The sequence below is a fragment of the Hemicordylus capensis genome, chromosome 1 (genome assembly GCF_027244095.1).
Source record: "Hemicordylus capensis ecotype Gifberg chromosome 1, rHemCap1.1.pri, whole genome shotgun sequence".
In the NCBI taxonomy this organism is placed as follows: Eukaryota; Metazoa; Chordata; class Lepidosauria; order Squamata; family Cordylidae; genus Hemicordylus; species Hemicordylus capensis.
Window position 1 is genome coordinate 241,533,081 of NC_069657.1, and position 23,959 is coordinate 241,557,039.

The window sequence follows — 23,959 nt, forward strand, 5'->3', positions numbered from 1 at the left end:
GTACTTTCTAACTGATTGGAACCAAATTACGTACAGTTGTAGTGAGTGATACATAGGGACACCTCAGTGAAGTAGTTTGTGATGATGCCATCCACTCTGACTCATGATGGTGGAAGCATAAAGCTTTGAGACTCAAGTGAGCTAACTTGTGAACCGCTTAACCAATTTGAACCAAATTTGCTACAGATGTAGAGACACATAGGGTTTTCCAAATGGTATAGAAATTGAATAAACAAATAAATAATAAATGGTGTGGGGTGTGATGATGTCATCCACTCCAATTCAAGATGGTGGCCACATGAACTTCTTAGGTGCAAGCGGGCTAATTTGTGGGCTGTCTAACCAATTTAAGCCTAATTAGGTACAGTTGCAGTGAGTGACACATAGAGACACCTCAACGGCTATCTGGTTGACTGGGTAGTTTGTTGTGATATCACCCAACCCAACCCAAGATGGCAGATGCATAAACTTTTGAGGCGCAAGTGCACTAACTTGAGGACTGTCTAGCCGATTTGATCCAAATTTGGAACAGCTGTAGTGAATGACACACAGGGACACCTCAATGGTGCAGTTCGTAGTGATGACATCCACTCCAATCCAAGATAGCGGACAGATGAACATTTGAGGCACAAGAGATCGAACTTGTGGACCTTGATTTGCACCAAATTTAGTCCAGATGAAGAGACAGTGAAAGGAAAGTAGGCTGATTGGTTCTTGCTAGATCAACTTGTTTATAAAGTGTTTTAAGCCAGCTTTGGGGAATACAGCCAAAAATATCAATATGGGTGAACAATGAAGTGAGAGGTTTTACTCACCAGTGAACATTAGATTTGAACAATTCAGAAGGAATTGACCTGGAGCCTTCTCAGATTTTAACTGTGCTATAAAATTGAATATCTCCAGCTCTGAGACTGGTTTCTACTCAGGCAACCCTTCAGTGGGGAACTCTGATTTAACATTCTGAATAGGGAACCGGCTGGACGGCACACTTTACTTTTAATTCTCTTGCAGAACCATTACAAGTGGGGGGAAATGTTCCCATGTGATTTTCAGGAATCGTTTGCTATGTCATAACCAGTAAGTGTTGCTGTGATCATTTGCCAACACTTTACTGTTCTTATTTATTGTGGCCACTATCAATATTTGCCAGCTGTTTTTTTCTGCTGTTTTCTTTCTTGGTTAAGAGATTCTTATAATTATTCCTCAGCTGAACATAGGTATGTGGTAATACTTTGACACTAGAAGCTCTGTATTGCTAATATTGATCATGAACATTCCTCTTCAGTTTTATACAATGAGGCAGCCCTCCCCTTAGCCCAGATTAGCGGACCGAGCGCTCCGCTAACCCGGGTATTTTGGTCGTGTGTTGCCATGGTATGACTCTGCACTGTGGCAAAACACAAGTAGACCCCTGGCGGAGAGCCTAATGCAGCCTCCCGGCTCAGGGGTCTCTCCAGCATGCCCTGTGCGCTCACGTGGCACCGTGTGGCCCCTGATCCCTTGCCAGCTCCGTGACAGAGTCGGCTATTGGTTCGGCCGCCCAGGGCTGCTTCCCTCTGCGGGGAGAGCGGCTTAATCCCGCTCTCCCCGCAGAACGCTATCTGGCAGGTCTCACTGACCGTGAGACCCGCCTCAATCTCTATTAAACTAACGATTTCCCCTTATTGAGTTGAAACATCCAATTGACTGGGTAATAGTCAAATGTTTATAGAGAACTACAATCACGGTGTCATAAGCTACTAATGCTGAGACTAATGAATCACTTTCTATGGCTTTAATGATAAAAGATCAGGACATTTTAGTAGAGCATATTGTCAAGTTTAAATGACCACCTAAGTCTCCTTGAATTGATATTTTCAAGAGCTTTAAGATAGGCTCACGATACTTTTTGTGCAAAGGGAAGACTGGCACGTTCATTCTTAATTCCAATGGTCTGCTGATGGTCACTAAAGACCTGGGTATTTATTGTTAAGCTATTGACAGTCATTTGACTTGGAGATTACCATCTCATCAATAGATCAACTTCCTGCTAGAGTGCTGTAAGTATATTTGCCAGTAAGGTCTCCACAAGTGGAGCCATGTAAGTGTCTCAAGCGACTCCCCAATTTAAACTGAAATCATGTAAAACCTGCAGCATTGATAATATTGTCTTTAGAGTTTCTCAGCTTTACTCCAAAGTCCTCATCATTTCCTCCTGCTTTATTAGACTTAGAGGAATAAAAGATATAATCCGTTCAAGCATCGAAATCTCCAGCCATGACCACGTAAGCTGATGTGTGTTGAATTCCTGACTTCAATAGACATTGTTCTTGATTAGTCCAGCAGGTCCCCTTACAATTTTTTGAATTGGCAGGTTGGAGAGATATAACTAATAATCAGAGAAATATGTCTAATTTTAACAATAAAAGTTATTGCTACTGCCTAAATAAGCTAGTGTGGCATTTAAAGTAGAAGCTAGAACGCTGGCATCTCATCCACATGGTCTACGTTTCTGCTCGGCTGCAACTGCTTCTAATGTCAAACCCTGATGCCTATTTAATTCTATTCTATTTTGGGCCCAAGTTTCTTGAAATCATAATATATCAAACTGATGTATATATTCTAAGAACTCATTGAAGCTATTCTCACGAGCAGCAAAGACCAGGCGAGGGAAGCCCATCCCAGTTTTTGCTGCTCGTGAGAACCGCTGGGAGACACACGACTCCCGGTGGTGGCGCGGCAGTGAGGCCTCTTAGGTAGCCCACCACTTCACCCAGGTTTTGGCCGCGAGTGTGCCCAAACACCGGGCTACCTGATCGTGTGCCTGCTGCAGCTGCTTGCAGCCGCGGCGGACAAATTCAGGGGGGAGAGGGGCTCCCAGGAATGCACCGCGCACTTGCACAGTCATGATTGGGGCCCTGGGGGTGGGACACCATGCGGCAGTGCTTCCCTGCACCAGACCCCCGGAGCTGCTGGGCAAGGCCTGGCGAAGCACAGGTGGCCCGCAGGAGAGCCAACACCCATCTGGGAGGGCGATTTGCACGCCCAGAGACCTCACTGTGATCCTCTGTGGGGAGGTAAGCGTTTTCAGGCTTCCTCCCCACATAAGAGGGTAGCCCTTCTCGCTCATCGTGAGATGGGCTTCATTATCTGCTGTCTTATTAGCCCATCCAGCTAATTCCATGAAAGAAAGTAGAAATAACTGGAATATGTTTTGGATCTTAGATTGTCTACATGTAGGTTCAGTTATTCCTAGCTGATTAACGTAGGTACTGCCATTCTTCTGAGTTTTGGGGTTTATTCTGATTTCTGAGCCTTCATTTCAGTAAGTGATTTCGTAGGGTTTGAGCTCAACCTGGTTAGTTATGTTGGGGACTTTGGCTGCTATTCTTGAAGGAGCATTGATTTTAAATTAACTAATACTGAGTCAATTTCCTTTGGAGAAAAATGGCTACTGACTTCAATTTACTTCATTATTCTTATCAATGGTAATTTGTGGATGTACTACTGCACGTGTTTGTGGATTTTCTGAAAAAACGGTCAAATCCTCTTCAGTTGTCTCTTCATTTCTTTTACTAATGCATTCTAAAGACACTGATCTATTTATAATAGCTTGTTGTTCAATTAAAGCAAGATGGAGAAGGATTGAAATAGTTGTTGTTCTTCAGGTTCTGGGCTTTCTATTTGCAAAGATCTATCACTTAAAACCCTTTTTGACAGAACTTGTTTCTGGACTCAGAATTGCTTCTTTACCTGGATTAATTAGTGACATTCTTTTCATGTTAGGAGGAATCTTGATAGTTTTAGTAATGCTAGGTGGTTGTTTAGCTAAATTACTTATAGAAATAGATAAAGGTTTTACAAACCTCGCCAGGACTTGCCCAGCAGCTCCGGGGGTCTGGCGCATGGAAGTACTGCTGCATGGTGTCCTACCCCCAGAGCCCCAATCACGATTGTGCAAGTGCGCAGTGCATTCCTGGGAGCCCCTCTCCCCTCTGAGTTTGTCCGCCACGGCTGCAAGCAGCTGCAGCAGGCACACGATCAGGTAGCCCGGTGTTTGGGCACACTCGCAGCCAAAACCTGAGTGAAGTGGTGGGCTACGTAAGAGGCCTCACTGCCGCGCCACCACCGGGAGTCGTGTACCTCCCAGCGATTCTCACGAGCAGCAAAAACCGGGATGGGCTTCCCTCGCCTGGTCTTTGCTGCTCGTGAGAATAGCTTCAATGATTCTTGGAATATATACATCAGTTTGATATATTATGATTTCAAGAAACTTGGGCCCAAAATAGAATAGAATTAAATAGGCATCAGGGTTTGACATTAGAAGCAGTTGCAGCCGAGCAGAAACGTAGACCATGTGGATGAGATGCCAGCGTTCTAGCTTCTACTTTAAATGCCACACTAGCTTATTTAGGCAGTAGCAATAACTTTTATTGTTAAAATTAGACACATTTATCTGATTATTAGTTATATCTCTCCAACCCACCAATTCAAATTTGTAAGGGGACCTGCTGGACTAATCAAGAACAATGTCTATTGAAGTCAGGAATTCAACACCCATCAGCTTACGTGGTCATGGCTGGAGATTTCAATGCTTGAACGGATTATATCTTTTATTCCTCTAAGTCTAATAAAGCAGGAGGAAATGATGAGGACTTTGGAGTAAAGAGTTTCTAAAGACAATATTATCAATGCTGCAGGTTTTACATGATTTCAGTTTAAATTGAGGAGTCGCTTGAGACACTTATATGGCTCCACTTGTGGAGACCTTACTGGCAAATATACTTACAGCACTCTAGCAGGAAGTTGATCTATTGATGAGATATTAATCTCCAAGTCAAACAAGTGTCAATAGCTTTACAATAAGTACCCAGGTCTTTAGTGACCATCAGCAGACCATTGGAATTAAGAATGAATGTGCCGGTCTTCCCTTTCCACAAAAAGTATTGTGAGCCTATCTTAAAGCTCTTGGAAATATCAATTCAAGGAGACTTAGGTGGTCATTTAAACTTGACAGTATGCTCTACTAAAATGTCCTGATCTTCAATTTTTTAGAAATATATATCTTTATTATTTCCACGGTTTCTTTCAAGATGATGATGATATTCCTTTCTCTTCTCCAATGGTTTTATTATTTGTTATGAATACTTTATAACAATACTTTGAGAAGCTTAACTGAATGAACAGTTTGTGATGCAAACAATTGGAAGGAAATTGTGAAGGATTAGATATACCTATAGGGGGGAGATCTCACTGTCATAGTGTGTGATAGCTCATGCTCCCAGTTGTAGGTTATAAAGATCAGTTATGGCTGAATTTAGTCTCCCTCTTCATGAAAGGATATCTTTCCATTTATCTCTCCGGTTGGTTTGTTTATTTTTTCATTATATAAGGAGGGGGACTATTAAAGGCTTAGCTGATTTCTGTCAATTACTTTATTGTGGCGTTTTGTACACCTGTTTAGGACGAGATGGGAATTTTGATTATTTATTGGTGGATATGTGGCTTTGTATTTACAATACACATACTATTTCTGTTATGGCAAAACTAGCGTGTTTTTTAAAAATTGTTTTCTTCTCCATTGATCAATCTTGTTTGGAATCGTTTGAATATATAGTTGCCTAATAACTAATTAAACTCAGGGGGAGTGTTCTGTGAGAGGTTTAGGTTCTATTTTCTCTGACGATTAGATTTATAGTTGAGCTTACAGATACTAATATGATTTTTGTATTGCTGTCTTCTGAACCTCTCATGGATTTTTTAGGAGGTAGCTGTGCTGAACTGCGTTTGGAGAAGACAGCCAGTATGAAGTGACTGATGTGATCTATGGTGTGCTTTGGGCGCAGAACCATGCAGAACCAGCTTATCTTCTGTCTGAGGGATCCTCCCCCTTTATTTTATTGGAATTATATAGTGCATTGAAGCACATTTAAAATTACATACTAAGACATATTTGAGACGTACATTTGAGATACATTTAAAACTACATCTCTATTTTAGAGTTCTTATTAGCAGGATTGAATTCGTGAATTCCATTTAGATTCCTTCATCTCTTATTTATAACATTGAAATTTAAGTGGAAGATAGGTGCAACTGAACTTTATAACATTTGGTGGTGGTCTGCTGCTGAGGTTCCTGCAGTAAACCTGTTATACCCTTGTTTTGATAGAACAAGGATTTTAAAATTCACTGAACTCGTTTTTGGTTTTGTTAGATTCATGGATTTTTTTTTAGACAGGGAGCCATTTTCTCAATTATTTTGCTAATTTGCTAATAACTGCTTTGAAAGCTTTTCTGTGCTCAAGTTAATTCTCAACTCTCGGTGGAAAAGAAAAGCTATTACCATGTTACATTCAAAAGAGGGTTGCACAATGCTGCATACAGCTTGAATCTGCTATAAGCGGCACTAATCATAAACCCCAAAGGGAATGCAAAACGAAGTAATGCCATGCAAATAGGTGTGGTGGCCTTGTCAGTCCATTAGCACTACTTTGAAATGCCAACTTAGAATTGTGGGAAGGCCAGATAGCCAGGGCCGGTGCCAGACTATTTTGTGACCCCTCTGAGTTCTGTACTCTGCGCCCCTCTGAGTTCTGCACCTTAAGTGGCTGCCTAGTTGGCCTGATGGTAACACCGGCCCTGCAGTTAGCACTGAGGAGTTACTTTTAATAATCTTCCAAAGATAAAGAAAGAGGGTTTTCTGATTCCTTCTCATTCTTATTTCTCTAGTCATAAGTCTAAAGTATTTTGGTTATCATGGTTATGGACAGAGGCGCTCTTACCCCTGGACTTCCAGGCTGAAGTCCAGGGCCTCCAGTCCCCTTGGGGGACCCCAAATCCTTTTTAGTCTGTCCCGGGTGGTGTGGTCACACTAAAAGTGTGTGTGAAATACTGTTTGTGTGTGTGGGAGGGGCCTTCAAAAACCTTTAGGTCCATGCTCCAAAATTCCCTAGGTGCCCCTCTGATTATGGAACTGGTTGTCCAAGAGCCACTGAAAACATATCTAGAAAATCAGAAGTAAATTCAGAGGCTCAACATAGATCAAAAGCCACTCAGAGAAATGAAACATTGGGACTCAGGAGGAAAAATGGTCCATTGGGCCATGACCTCTCTTGTTACACCTCCCCCTGCTCACTCATCGGTCACATGAGCAGAGGTGCTTTCTGGGAGCAGAAGCATATGCTTTTCTCTGCCGTGTTATAGTGTTGGATCACTATATTGACAAAAAGAGAGAGAAAGAAAGCGTGCACACGTGCATCTGTGTTTGTGCTTGAGCTTTCTGTTAGTCAGAGAAACACAAAGGGAGCAAGATGTAAGTAGGATTTCATAGAGGTTTCTACTTTCTGATTCTATCATTCTCTTTGTGATTTCAGGAGAGCCTTGGGGCTTCCTCTTCTCTATCTAAGGCAAGCATCTTTTTAATAGAGATTGTCCTCAGGGCATGCTCTGATGCTTCAATACACCTGTGTGTGTATCTTCATGACTCCAGGTGCTGGACCATTCATTTGACCCTTTTAAGCAAAGGCTAGTGCCACCTACTGGCTGGACATATTAGAGCAACATTTCCAAACAGGTGGCCCAAGCTCAGTCTAGGGGCAAAGAGCAGGAGGACCCTGCAAGCCCCACCTCTCATCTTCTTTCCACTCGGTTCTAGGCTGCAAAGGCTGCGGACCCTTCTGCGCAAGCGGAGGCCCAAGTCTGGTCCACCAGAAGGAAGCAGCAAAAGATAAGAAGAGGGTGCCACAGTGCCCATGGCTGCTTATCCCAAGAGCTGGCACTTGATAGCCTGCTGCAGAAAGCCAAGAGACCACCAGGATCCTGAACGGCAGGGGAGTTTTGGCATCAGCACTCCATCAGCCCCTCCCAGAACCAAATGGTACCATCTGTGCAGGAGGAGGGAGGCTTTCGCTGTCAAGGATGGGAGAGATGCACACAAAAATAGGCAAAGCTCCAGAGCACTTGGAAACCAGTCTGGAGGTGAAGAGATTCTCAGGATTGGGGGGGGGGGATTTAGGGGTTGGGAATGGAGTATCTTAGAAATTGAGGCCAATAGGTGAGGATGGGAGGCAGAGCAGGTTCCAAGGTAGCTATACTCTTCCTAAACAAAGAGGGTTTCAGTAAGAAGGAGCTGGGTCCTTTTTGGAAGAAGGACAATGATGGGTGCATTAATATGTCTGCACATTCTTCCTGTTCTTTCCCCCAGATTCATTAGTCAGCAGTATGCACTGCACCCTCATCTCCTCAGATGAATCAGAGCTGGAGGACCTAAAACTGGGTGAGGAGCTCATGGTGGACCGCTCCACACAGAGGGTCTGGGAAGACCTGAGCGATACTGAGAGGCAAAGCTCCAGAGCACTTGGAAACCAATCTGGAGGTGAGGAGATGCTCAGGATTTAGCGGTTGAAAATCTCAGAAATTGAGGCCAATAGGTGAGGATGGGAGGCAGAGCAGGTTCCAAGGTTGCTATACTCTTCCTAAACAAAGAGGGTTTCAGTGAGAAGAACCTGGGTCCTTTTTGGAAGAAGGACACAGATGGGTGCATTAATATGTCTGCACATTCTTCCTGTTCTTTCCCCCAGATTCATCAGTCAGCAGCATGCACTGCTCCCTTTTCTCCTCCAGCTCCTACCAGTCTGAGGTGGAGGACTGCAAAGTGGATGAAGAACTAATCAAAATCATCCACAGGCATATGGAGGACAGAGAGGAGGTACAAAACCCCACATCCCAGGTGCTTCCTCCACAGGTTGCTTCCATGTTCTGGACCTTTACCTTTCCAATTGCTTTTCTGCCATCAGATGGAAGGGAGGGGGGTGGGCACGAACGGTGGTTCCACATGACATGTCATATAGGACTGTCACGGTGATATTCCCTGTGAAAATCAGCAATGCCTCTCCCTACCGTCATGATCTTACTGCATGATGAGACTCAGAATTAAGCCCCATTCAGCACCTGCTCCTTTATTTCATTTCTGCCTCCTCAGTCCTCACTCCTTTCTTTCCAAGTGGCTTCTGCAACTTGGGCTGATTCAGAGGCACACAAGTGAACAGGAAACAACTGAGACAAGTGGCAGAAGCGGAGAACAGAAGCCTATTTAAGGATTTCCTTTAAGGGACGCTAGTCCTGGGAAGCCTCCAGAGTGCCCTGCCTAGATATTCTGGCACTGCCCTTGCATTTTAACTCCCAAATTGCACCACAAAGAGGGTGTGGAAAAAGACAAGAGGGCATCATTGAAAATACAGGAAAGTGCTGGGTTGCTCTCCCCTCCGTGTCATCTGGATCCCCTGAAAACACTGAGTGGATGAAATGTGTGCCTCCGGGACAAAATGACTGGAGCAGAAGCAGCCACGGAGCCTAGAACAATTTCCATGGTGGCCTACAGGATCCCACCCCTTTTGATTCCATCTCCTTTTCAGTTCTGCCATTTCTCTGTGCATTAGCAGAATGCTATGCAGGGTGGGAAGGTCCTCAATTCTTCTCCATTCAGAGCCACCGTGGGATGGGTGCTGGACCCTATCAGAATGTCTTCTCTTACCTAACTGCTTGACTCTCTTGCAACTTCAGAGAGCCAACAATCAGGATGAGGATGTCCATTTCCTGGCTGTCATCTGTGCTTGCTGCAAGGCTTCATATAAGAGCGGCCAGGAGAGTCTGGATCTCTGCTTGGAAGGTTGTGTGAGGTTGGAAGGAAAGCTCAAGAGTGGGCTGAAATAGCCACACTAGGAACCCCCATGAATTGATGCTTCTCTGCTCTGTTTTGGCCCTTGGTCTTTCTCAGGTGGTGATGGAGAAGTCCCCTGTGCAGTCTGGGCCTACCATTCTCCTGCTTTATGCCATGGCTGCCGTCTCCCGCCTCAGTTATCTTTTCTGGGAGAAGGGGGATCTCTCTTCACAATAAGCCAAGATGGCTGGCAAAAAGGGGTGCAGTGAAAGTGGCGAGTGAGGGGAGAAAACCTTCAGACTTGCACAAAAGACACCAGAGCAGTTCAAATAAAGGGGAGAGACTCGGGCAGAAAAGGAAATGGAAATTGCCTATAAAAAAGAAGGGGTCTTCCCTTTCGCCCACAACACTATCAGTACAAGTGGCTGGGAAAAGAACGGGGATGTATTGGCTCTGTGATGGGCCCCAGAGGAGTTTTGATTCCTCTGGAAGCTGCTGAAAATCAAGGATTTTTTATTGCTGGACATACAGTAATTCGGGCTAAGCCAGAATGCGGAGCCATTATTCGGGAGGCAACAGAGTCGTGTCTGAACTGACCCGATAGCCTGCAACGACTTTGGGGTAAATCCAATTGACATGTGGACTCACGCTCTCTATTCTGGAGGATATTCAAACTAAAAGCCATGTGTGTAAAAGCTCCAGGTAGGACTTGGGGGGGAGCAAGGTGAGGCAGCAATTTGCACCTCACCTCAGGCTCCCAAATGCCTTGGGCTGCACCTGAGGATGACAGCCTCTCCCCCACCCTGCATAACTTAACTTCCCCCTCTACCCTGCCAGCAAAATCAAGCCTCCAACTGACCCAGAGCTAGAGTCTGCGATCCTGCGCTTCGCTGTTCGCGGGGTCATAGAGGTGCAAGCAGGACATGTCCACAAACAGGTACATTCTTATGGAATTCATCAAACACACCTCCTGGAGCCATGATTGCTAATTCCCTGAGATACCTTCTATCTTCAGGGGTGCAGTGGGCAAACAAAGCAGAGGAGGTGATTCACGGGTGCTGACACAGTCTCTTTCCATCTCCTTCATTGCATGGCCCGTGGGCCGCTGGTGGCCTCGACTTTCCTGTCCTCACTCCCGGCCGACGAGGCGCATGCTCCCCCATGCCTTCTGCTGTGCCTTCTGAGTAGCAGCGAGAGACGGGAAAGCCAGGAAGGTGCCTGGAGAGCCCCCTCAGTGTGCACACTCCCCGCTCGCCACTGGGTCACATGCTGCTAGGGGTGGGGGCACTGGACCAATCACAGGCCTGTGGCAGAAGGCAGAAGGAGATGTGGAAGTGGCAGCAGAATGGGCGAGTGCCGGCAGCCTCTGCCGCATAACCAGTGAAGGTCACTGGTCTCTTTTGTCATCCGGAATCCATGGAATGGCTTTGATGGAAGGCTCTCGCCTTGACTGTGCTGAGCTCCTCTTTGTTGACATGCTGGAGGGCGGGGCCTGGGGGGAGTGCCGCAATTACACACTGGCTCTCTCTTTTCTTTCAGGCTCTGCACAAACTCGCAGCAGACAATCTGGAGCTGATGCTGAGGGGTTTTTTGTCAGAGGCCCCAACCACACAGCATCTCTTGTCCCTCCTGGAGGTAAGAACATTGAAGAGGTGGTGAGGTGGGAAGGAGAGCCCGGCAGGGAGAGATGGACACCTGGGCCACATGTAGTCAGCGGGAATGCCCGCCATGCACCACTGTGGCTCTTCTGTGATTGGCAGCCCAACGGAAAAGGCAGGAACATCATGCGCAATCTCATACAACATGCTGTTGAACAGCATCACATATGCTCTACACATCTCTGAATAAAAGCTTGATCAGGAACAGTATCCCCAAATCAAAGAGACGCAGGAGAGAAACAACTGAGCAGACTCACCTGTTCCATCCTAGAGATCTCTGGGAAGCCACTCACTTCCTCTCCTGGACACAAAGGGCTAGACTATACATGCACAGATTCAAGAGGTAAAGCTTCTCCTTGAAAGCACCACTTTAGGGAGCAGGTGGCTGAGCAGATACTTAAATGCTCCCTGTGGCAAATCAGTACTGCCCTTGACCCTGACTCCCCCCAAAAGGATTCTCAACTTGACTCTTAGCCAATATAAGGGCATAGGGGAAGAACTGACACCAGCTCTGTGAAGAAATTCTGCTATACGTGTACAGGAGTGGCTGGAGGAATAGTTTCAAATCCAGGCAAAGGGGCATGAGAAAGCTAGATAGGTCCCTCACAGGTGCATCACACAGGCTTCCGACACCTCAGTATGAGCAGTTGACAGATTCCCACAGAAAAACAGAGGGCAGAGGAGGAGAGGTGAGAATGGGAGGAAATCCTACTCCTTCTTTCCAGACCAGAGGCTTCACTGGAGTCCCTGACTAAGTCCATGCGTGAGGCAGTTGTGTGATGAGACCTGGGGATAGTCAAGAGTTCAGAAGCCGTGACAGAGACAAAAGGAACTTCAAAACTGGACTAATCCTCATGCTCCTCTTTAACAATAACAATGTTTTAAAGGATTCCATAGGGATAAAAATGAAAGGCAATAGTCCATAGGCATAGACAAAATAGGTTAGGAGGAGGGTTCAGCCCAGGATTATCCCTGACATCAGGGGTCTCTGGCTCCCAAGAGATGAAGGGTGGCAGTCCATCTTACAGTGGTGGATTGGCAGACAAGCAGACTGGCTGCCTCCACAGACCTGCCACTGCCTTCAGCCACTACGGCTCTCCTCGACCTGTCATTGTCTCCCCACCCCAACATTGCTTTGCCAGTTACTGCTACTGCCCTTCCACATTTTCCCTCCTTGCCACATCCGATGCTCTGCCTTTTGCAAAAGGCAACCTCTGGGAATTTTTGGACAACACACACACACACACCGCGGCGAAACACTCAAATGTACTTTAAATGGGCAAGGGTAATCAAGGGCCAGCAAGAGGAATGAACAGTTTGAACCCCTGAAACCACCCGATTCCCCCCCAAAACCCATGTGGACGGATACTTGGTTTGCGGTTGGTGAGACCGGACACCATTTCCCAGTCGCAGAGACTGAAACTGCGGGAACCGTTGGGAAAACTGCAGTTGGCAAGGGATGACTGCACTAGTATAGGCTGGGAACTAGTATAGAGCAAAAGGAAGTTAGAATTTGTGATGGTTGAAAGCAACATTAAAAAACACAAAAACTAAAAAAAATTGATTGATTGATTTGATTTATATACCGCCCTCCCAGAAATGGCTCAGGGCTGTTTACATCAAAATCAAAACAAAGAAAATCAATTAACAATTAAAATCAAAACTAAATCAATTAACCAATGGAAATCATTTAAACATTAAAATAGTTTAAAACCAACATTACAAATTTAAAACCATAGATCTCATTAGATTATATAATATCTATAGAAAGCAAATGAAACTAGAGAAGTTTACTCTTCTGGCAATATACCTGTAGGTATCAAGTTCATCCTGTCACCAACCCCTTGCCAAGACAGAGAGGAAAATGCACCCCCTTGGAGGGACCTACTTGTCTATTCACGTTAGGAAGGGAAGAGATGACTGGTCTACCCAACCCAGGAATATCAATTGCCAATGAAAGAAGGGGAAGGGCTGACAAAGAAATGTCGATGACAGAGATCCCTCTCATTTTCCTTCCTGCTAGAACTCTGCAGAACTCCCCAGTTTGGGCCACAATGTGCCCAAACTGGGAATCTGCATTATGGATTCCAGGAGGGATGTGAGCAGATACGCCAGGGAGGGAATCTACCGGCTCCTAGAGGTGCTTCTCCACCACAAAGGTAAGGAAGCTGGTGAGACCAACACTGCTTTCTAGATTATTATGTGTTCTATAACAAATGCCTTAGTTTCAAATACCAGTAAATAAGATTATAGCCCCTGGTCTTTTGGCTTCGTCCATTTATATCTACTGATTTCAGCCGAGTCCCTTGAAAGGTTCTTCAATAAGGATGTGTCCTCCACAAAGATGACTCTACTAGTGAGTGACCAGCAGCTGATTCAGCTGGATTTCCTCATCTCCCCTTCTCCACTAGACCCCATCCCATAAGCAAACATGGAGACAATGAGTATACAGGCCCTCTCATAAACCAGACTCGAACCTCTTATTTCTCAAGTCTGGCTTCGGACCACTGCTGCAATGAGCAATTCCTCTTGGGGGGGAATCCGGAAAAACTTCCAGCCATTTTGTCAGAAACCCCCTATGTCATCAGGATGTATAACTATTTAGCCCCTGATGTTTCCTTCTCAGGCCAGAGCAGCAAAGAAGCTGGGGAGCTGGGGAGCCAGAGATGGCAGCAGGATGAGAGAATTCTGGCCTATCTCAACACAGCCAGAGTTGGGGAGGTAAGAAGATCCCTCTGTGTGGCTCCCTTGGGTTCCAGAATGGCCCGTTGTCCCTCCTTTTGAGAGTGTGAGATGGGCAGAGGCGTCCTCATCACTTTCTGCATTCAAGAAGTGCCAGAATCAGCATTAGGACATCTTGACAGAACACTCTCCAGAGACACAACGGGCTAAATAACTGCAGAGCATGTTAGTTCATGGAAACGCAACTTTCAACCTGCTGTAGTGGCATGACACCTTGATAAGATAATGATGATTAATTTGGAATATCTGCATCTATCAATGCACATGGTCCTTTCCTGAGTAGCCTGAGCAGAAGAGCAGGTCCTTCCCCAAGCAGCTTGTCATCTCAATTCTGACTGTGGAGGAGATCAAAGAAGGAAGGAATGAAGAGGGAGAATAGGAGAAGCAGTGCTTATGAGCTGAATGCATGTGAATCAAGTTGCACATCTTTGGGCTTCAGGGGAATTAATTGAGGCTGATTCTTGATTTTAGGTTTTCAGGGAGATCTTTAACAAAGATCAGCGAAGATCCTTCCTGAGGACCACTCTTTGGGCCATTGATCATCCCCTCCACAGGATTGAAGAGGCTGGTCAGATTCTGCTGTACTCCCTCCTGGGCAAGGCCGATGCACTGATGGGGCATGAGGTGAGCCACTGGTTAAGCTGCATGGCAGTGGGGGTGGGGGATGGCACACAGCCCCAGCCCTTTCCTGTAATCAAAAAGGGCCTCTGATTCTGGCGGGGTGGGCATTTCCCCCATCTCCACAGGAGGAGGAAATCAGGAGGAAAATCTGGTGTCGTCTCCGCTTATTTAAAAAGAGCAAAGGGCTGCCTGAAGAACTCCAAGGTCTTTATAGAAACCAAGGTAATCTCTATTTCCAAGGAATTGGAGCTGGTAAAACCACATCCCTGGAGCCACAGTGCAAGTACTTTCACCCACCGAAACCCATCCCCTGTACCATAGCTGGTCTCAGGAGTTAAAGGTCCCAAACATATTGCTGTAATGTGTGTGACCCGGACTTCCCAAGGGGTCATGTCTTGATTAGTCAGAAAACCTTATCCAAGTTCTTGCATTAAGTCATTGCTTTTAAGGCCACATGCACATGTGCAGTGCATCCTGGGAAGATGGAACTTTTGGGAGAGAAATTCCTATAGTTCCTTGCTTTTTCAGGGGCTACAGGCTCAAGGCAACATCCAAGGACCTCAAATCTAAATCTAGTAATCCTATTGTGAATGTCACCCTCCTAGTCACCCTCTCCTCCTGTTGCCAGGACCCAGAAATTCAATGTGGACCTAATGCAGAATTCGGGCGGAATTTATGAACGTGGATGCTTATCTAGAAAATGAATCCACTAATGCGGGATTATTTTCAGAGCCAATTTTCAGCGGCCCACCTAACTTCCATGGCACTTAATACAAGCTACACCTATGACTTGCTTTCTAGCTGCATCTTTTATATGCTGTGGCCTCAAATGATTACTACCACAGGACTATTCTAGAAAAAAATACCAGCCATGACATAACTCCAACAGAGTTCTTTCTGCGAAAGAACCTACTGCTTTGGAAGCAGATGGTACTATTTGCTTTGAGAGCCTAAATGCTAACACCAGCTCCACATACAACTCCTCCACTTATTACATTAGGAGTTCTACAGCGATTCCCATCCCTAACACTTTCCTTAGTCAAATGGTGCTGGCATCATTATATTTTTCCTTCTCTTCTCTTCCATTCAGGTGACTTACTGATGGACCTTGGCAGTGTAGCTAAGCCGACTACCCTCCCATGAAACCTTCTTCCTTCCCTCCCATGACACCTTTCCTTCCTTTCCATATGAAACACTCATACTTGAACTATACATCCTTCCACCCTAAACATATCAAGAGAAAGATCACATATCATCTGAATTAAATGTATCAGTCATCATGATCAAAATTCTTCAAAGGAATCAGGAAACTGAAATGACACCTTTGAAAATGTGGATACCCTCAAAGATTACAACATTAATAGGACATCAACCATATCAAGGGATTCTCTACAGAGGCAAAATATGCAAAAAGAAGAGAGGGTCCCATTTTGGTAGACTTTCATCCTGCCTCACCAGACTATCACCAGGCAATAAAAAGACAGCCACCACCCTGAGAGCTTTTCCCAGAAGTTCAGAATTTGCTTACAGCTAAAGCTGTTGCTTTCCATCAACCACCTAATCTGTACAGGCAATTACTGAGAGTTGTCCAAAAATCACTCATCAGCAATCCTGGATCACATCACTGTCAATCCAGCCACTTCATTACTTTCACTTTTCTAAGGGATATCATCACTTTTAGCAGTACCACTACCAAGAAAACCTATTATATCTGGGGGAAACTCACCTATACATCCACCTGTCGTATATATTAAAGAGTGCAAACATCCATATTGCCATATGCGCTATGAAGGCAAAACATCCTCAGACCTGAAGCCATCTTTCAGGAACCATAAATCTGCCATCTCAACAAAGAACAACCTATGGGCAGATATTTCAACTCAGGTCACCATAGCCTCAATGATATGGAGATCTAAGAGCACCTTTCATCCATCTGCAACATCTGGCCATCACTCTTTTCTTGTCACTTGCCCTTGGACTCTGCTAACATGACATTCTTCATTGCCATCTTATGAACTGTATGTGCTCACACACATCATGATGAATGATAATGGGAGGAGCCACCATGGGACATCCACACCTACAGCTTCTCTTGCTGCATCATTTTCCCTTTGTTCCATCCACACAGGAGTCTTTTTGCCAGGAAGTACTGCAGGTATAGGCAATATCAGTAATTCAAGCACCCAGAAAGAAAGAAGAGAAAAATTGATTAGTTAAATAATAATAATTAATTAAATAGATTTTTTTTAAAGGCTGTCACATAATAAAGAAATACTCAAACCCACTGAAATAAAACCTTCATAGAGTATCCACATAAGAAATCCACCACTTAATGGTCCGCATACAAAACAGATCAATAAAATCAATGAATGTAAATTTCCCCACTCCAATTTTTTTTATTCAGAATTATTCTGAAGCTTTCAGAATCCTGAGTCTAACAGAAAGAGATGAATTTTAAAAAAACTTACAATGTTCTCCAGTGCTAAATTTTTAAAAGGGTTATAAAAAGTCATAAATCTTCTAATATTTTCTGTCCCAGCAGCTCTGAATATCAAATTTAAAAAATCCATGTAGAATACTGAATGATATAAGTAATGAGTACAAATTCCATTAATAATGCTATTTATTAAGCTAATGGAGGGATAGAGTCTAAGATAGACAAAAAGAATCCACGAATCTAGAAAAATGCCAGAAATGTTCAATGTCTTTTAAAATCCTTATTCTGATAACACAAAGACATAAAAAAGCTTCAGTGAAAAGCTATAAATTCCATTCAGACACACCTATCTCTCCAGTCATAGTTTCATTCTGTGAATAGCAGATGAAGGAATTTGGACAAAATTTCCAATCAGGGTTTCAATACTGAGTAGTATAGGCAATGAATGCAAGCTCCATTAGTGGTGCTAAACTAATAGACGGCAGGGGGAGGGGGGGGGACTAAAAATCGAGAAAACATTAGAAAAATTCAAAGTCTTTTAAGAAGCATAATTCTAATAAGAAAAGATCAAGAAAAAGAAAAGCTCCTGCCAGCAGACTTCCCCAATGAAAGCTGTAAATTTCGTCTCCATAGGTTCAGTGCTGGTAGTGAAAGCTCTAAAGTGAGAATGTAGTTATCTGGTCATAAAACCCTTCATAATGCAAACCAAATAAAGCAGGAGGATCCCTCAAGCAGAACTTAAGCTGATTAACATAAATGCAGAACTCTGTGCCAGAACTATGCAGCAAGATCTTAAGCAGATCACATTAATCCCTTCCTACTGGCTCTCTTCTCAATACACAATACAGCATAGTTGCCTCCTAAAAAGTCCATGGGAGGTTCAAAAATGATGGAAACACAGATACTGAGGAACAAAAATGCAAGGAATCCTGTTAGTACTTATAAGCTCAAAAGGTATTCTCAATTGTGGGAGTGTCATTTAAAACAAAAGGGATAGCGACAAAAATAGATCTAAAGTCTAATGAAAAAGATTTTAAAAATGGATTTTGAACTTCCCATTCGACTGTCCAGATAATCCAAGGGCTTAGGAAAGAAGAAAGTTAATTATTAGAGAGGAAGAAACTGACCATGCAAAGACATGAAGTATGGATATTTTAAACCCAGAGCCAAGACAAAATTCCCAACCCATGCACACCAAATACGAGACGTTTTGGCAAATGTTCATGACTGGCATCTAGAACCTATTATATAAAAAAGAGATGAACAACAGGGAGGAATTTGAGAGAAGGGGAAAAGGTTAATTTAAAGAGAAGAGGAGATCTTATAAAATACTAAAATGAAATTCCTCAATGAAAAATCAAGCAAACAAACTGCATCTGGAACTCTCAATCTTCTGAAAACCAAATACATCTTCAGTGCCATAATCTCATGCAATACCATCCAATTAAACTTCAGTTTTAACCCATGATTTGAAAAAAATAGAGAAAAAACAATACCCTTTAGTATAAAGATTTTCCTCTTCACAAGAATTTTTGATAACAGCTGTTAAATTAACAGGGAATCCATAAAACCAATTCTTCATATTGGAAAAGACTAATTACACATACAGGCCAAAAACATAGCAGTAATTATAATTATAGACGAAATGTATAAATGTATAAATTAATTTCCCTAGTCTCTATAATACTTTTGGAAACTGCAATAACAGGGAATCCAATGGGGGGAAATTAATCAGCTTTCAGTAAAATCTATCTCTTATAAGTTCAACCTAATAGCTTCAACAGATAAATTCACCTATATGCCTTTAAACACAGATTTCCATATTCACCAATATCATACATTTGCTATTTCATCAGAGGGAATAAATTGAATATGTTCATATTAAATAAGCATATAATAATAGCTAAAATAACAAACTAAACATATTAGTATAAATTGTGATAATCTAAATGTATACATTTTTATCTTGAAATAAACCAATAGGAATTAAAAATTAGGGATGTGCACAAAACCGGTTTGCCCGGTTCGGTTCAAATTCGAACCAGGTTAGAACCAGGAGAGGGTGGTTTGGTTTTGGTTTTGCTCAAACCTCCCCCTGGTTCGGTTTGAATTTGAACAATTTTGAACTGGTTTGGACATCGAAAAATTGGTTGGATGGTAGCTGGCACCCAGGGGTACCTACCACCCAAACCCCAAAGCAATCGGACACTCGTACGATTTTTTATGAATTTTTGAAATTTATTTATATTTTTTTCTCATAGGGTATAATGGGACTCGAATGAGCCCATTATTCCTTATTGTGGAGCAACCATGGGTGCCAACAACCACGCAAACCCCAAAGCAATTGGACACCCCTAAGATTTTTTTATGAATATTTGAAATATTTTTAATTATTTTTCTCATAGGGTATAATGGGACACAAACCAGCCCATATCCCCTATTGTGGAGCACCTAGGGGCACAATAGTGGGGTTCATGGTAGACAACCAGGGGTGCCTACTATCCACAAAGTTCCAAGGCAATCAGACACTCCTCTGATTACTGGTGAATTTTAAAATTATTTTGGAATTCCTCATAGAGAATAATGAGGATTGCAGCAAATGTATAGCTTCACGTCGGGGATAAAGGGGTGTCCTAGAGTGGAGTGTGGTGGGTGGTAGTTCCCAAGGTGGGCAAGGAAGCTATCAGAATTATTTGAAAGGAATTGGGCAAAAGGCTGATTTTTAAGTGATTTTTGAAGTTTATGCAACTTTAAGGGTTTTCTCCATAAAGAAGCATGGAGGTGTCAGCAAATGTATAGCTTCAGGTCGGGGGGGGGGGGTGTCCAAGAGCAGAGTGTGGTGGGTGGTAGTGCCCAAGAGGGCCCAGGAAGCTATCAGAATTATTTGAAAGGAATTGGGCAAAGGGCTGATTTTTAAGTGATTTTTGAAGTTTATGTGTCTTTAAGGTTAGCAGATGAGAGTGGATTCATGGTTTGTCATTGAAAATCTCATATGCTACCAAAGAATCTACACTCAGAATACTTCCGAAACAACAAAACCCAGTACCCCATGGGTTAGCAACCCATGAAGGTGGTTGGCACCCTCTCTCTGGGCCACCCCAGCACCCCCAAGTGCAGTTATGGGGCTGCTGAAACCTGAATTCTTCCCTATGGAGAAAAACCTTAAAGCCACTTGTGAGGTGCTGGGGTGGCCCAGAGTGAGTGGTGGTCTAGTGCAAAGAGGGTGCCAACCACCCCCATGGGTTGCTAACCCATGGGGTACTGGGTTTTGTTGTTTCTGAAGTGTTCTGAGTGTAGATTCTTTGGTAGCATATAAGATTTTCAATGACAAACTGAATCCACTCTCATTGCTAACCTTAAAGACACATAAACTTCAAAAACCAGCCCTTTGCCCAATTCCTTTCAAATAATTCTGATAGCTACCTGGGCCCCCTTGGGCACTACCACCACCACACTCTGCTCTTGGACACCCCTTTCCCCCCGACGTGAAGCTATACATTTGCTGACACCTCCATGCTTCTTTATGGAGAAAAACCTTAAAGTCACGTAAACTTCAAAAATCACTTTAAAATCAGCCCTTTGCCCAATTCCTTTCAAATAATTCTGATAGCTTCCTTGCCCACCTTGGGAACTACCACCCGCCACACTCCACTCTAGGACACCCCTTTCTCCCCGACGTGAAGCTATACATTTGCTGCAATCCTCATTATTCTCTATGAGGAATTCCAAAATAATTTTAAAATTCACCAGTAATCAGAGGAGTGTCTGATTGCCTTGGAACTTTGTGGATAGTAGGCACCCCTGGTTGTCTACCACCCATCCCACCTTTGTGCCCCTAGGTGCTCCACAATAGGGGATATGGGCTGATTTGGGTCCCATTATACCCTATGAGAAAAATAATTAAAAATATTTCAAATATTCATAAAAAATCATAGGGGTGTCCAATTGCTTCAGGATTTCAATGGTTGTTGGCACCAATGGTTGCTCCACAATAAGGAATAATGGGCTGGTTCGAGTCCCATTATACCTAAGAAAAAAATATAAATAAATTTCAAAAATTCATTAAAAACCGTACGAGTGTCCGATTGCTTTGGGGTTTGGGTGGCAGGTACCCCTGGGTGCCAGCTATCATCCTACCAATTTTTTGATGTCTGAACCAGTTCAAACCAGTTCAAACCGGTTCAAATCAAACCACCCCCATCAAGGGACTACAATTCTCAGGTATCATTTACTTTCCAACATCAAAGCAAAATAGTAAAGAGTCCCAGAAAAAATCACATCAAATAAGTAGATACTATTAAGAGTCTTTCGTAGTCCATCAAGGGGTTAACTTGAAAATCTTCAAAACATTCCAGGTAGAAAGATAAGAGGAAACTCTGCTGGGAGACTAAACACTGCCGGAACTAGCTCCATATGAAAGAAAGCTTGCGCATGGGAAAGTGTGTTATCAGGTTACGTGTAGTAAATATAAAAAGTCTTAGGTCTTCTATTTGTGATTATTCCTATTCCAAATGTTGACTTTCAGGCCAGATTTCTGAATAGGATTTGCAATGCTGGGTAATATTTATACTCCATCAGTGGTGCTAGAAGGTATTCATCCAATTAGTCAACAGCAGAAAATAAAGAGAGTCCAAAATTCCCAAAGGATGCCGTAACGTTCAGAGTTTTTTCTTTTCCCCTGTTTTTCCATCACCATAATCCATAATATAATGAAAAGGAGGCATCAAAAGCTCAGAAATTAAGAATCCCCTTTCTATTTGTCTCTACAGTCCCAACTTCAATAATGTTGCTAAAAGTTCCAGGCAGCAAGCAAGAGACATAAACATAATTGTACCACAAGAGAGCTTCTGTATTCAAACTTCCCTATACATACTGTATTCAAACCTTTAAAAACAAAAAACCCTCATTCATTTATCTATTCCATCCCAACTTCAATAATGCTACTAAATGTTCGAAACAGAGAGTGCCACACAAAGAGCAAAGAACTTAATTACCAGCCATAAAACACTTTTATCAGTGCCGGAATTCCAGTGCTGTGATTAGAGTTCAAAATGAGAGTAATTAGTAACTAGAGCATCAAACGCTTTGCAAAACCACTCGCAGGAATTCTTCAAGGTAAAACTAAAAACTGATTGAAATAAGATGCTGGGTTCTGCAAAAAATTAAGCAGTAGAATCGCACATCGGTCATGTAAGACTTCATTCCTCTCCCAGCCAAGCCTCTTCTTAAAGCCGTTTACATAATTCCCTCTGGAAAAGTCAGTAGGAGGCTCAAAAGTAATAAAGACCAAAAAAGGGGGAGGCCAGAAGAAGTAAAAAGAAATGGCAAAGATCTTGCAAGCTCAAAAGCCATGGTCATCTCAGAGATTTGATAGGCAAGAAAAAAGTAGATAAATAGCAAGCCGTTCTTCAGAAGGCATGATATTAAGCCTGTCTCCATTCAGCCTGATGCTTAATGCAGAAAGGTCTCTCCTGAGGGTTCATCCAGGGTCCTCCAGGTTTTTTCAAGCCTGGAATCTCCCCGGACTCCCCCCTACTACTACTACTATCCATCAATATAGATCTAATTTGAAACCAAACTAGCCATGGTATTTGATACCTTGGTACTAGTCTTATCTAAGTAGTTATGGATTTTCCCCTGTGTTGGGTTATGAGAATTATATAATTGTTCAAGGAACTTAACAAACTGATCACTGATATCTTTAGTGTTAGTGATGGTTCGACCTTTATAATCCTTTATTACTTTTATAAGCCTCTTCTCCTTAACTTTCTTTAATTTATAGGCTAACGATCTTGTAATTTTATTATCATATTCATAATAACTTTGTTTCAAATAAATGGGTTGAGTAGAAATTTTTGTCATTTCCAAAACCACGAGCACCTTCCTTTTCTTCTCTATTTGCTTAAAGGCATTAACAGACCCTGTTCTATGAAATATTGCCAATAAGTGTTTACTCTCCAATTCTAGTTTATCATGCATTTGTGTTGATTCTTTTTTAATCCTGCTCATCTGATCAATTCACTCCCCTCTAATAACAGCCTTCATCACATCCCATTTCATTACTAGTGATGTATGTTCCTTATCATTTTCATTTAAAAAAAAATTCTTAATGTTTAGGCCAACTGTTGCTTTGCCACCCAGTCCACAAGTAATCTAGGTTTAAAACGCCAAACCGGGAAGAATAAAAATTTCTCCTCTAATTAGATACTGTTTTAATTGTGTTTTAATTATGTTTTAAAATTTTTAACTTTTTAATTTTAATTTTTGAAATGTTTTAATCTTTTATTGGCTGCCTTCATTGTCTATAAACCACCCAGAGAAATTGCGTTTGGGGCGGTATAGAAATGTATCAAATAAATAAATAGAAAGATAGAATTAAAGATCACTGGGGCATGATCTGAAACAAGAATGGGTCCAATTTCTCCCTTATGAAATTTTATGAAATGGATTTGTGTTAAAAAAGTATTAGATGCCCATATATAATCCAACCTAGAATAAGATAGGTGTCTTCCTGAAAAAAAGGTAAAACTTTTGCAGAGGGATCAAGCATTTGCCAAGAATCTATAAGCTCATATTTATGCATCAATCTTTGAAAGTTCAATTATAGTAAGACTTGTTTCTTATATTGTAAAGATCTTGATTTATTCTCGTTAGATGACTTAGTGGCATCAATATTAAAGCCCCCCCCCCCCAACACTATATTAGTACCAGCAAACCTTTTCATTTTTCACGAGAGCCAGCGTGGTGTAGTGGTTAGAGTGCTGGACTAGGACAGAGGAGACCCGAGTTCAAATCCCCATTCAGCCATGAAACTAGCTGGGTGACTCTGGGCCAGTCACACATCTCTCAGCCTAACCTACTTCA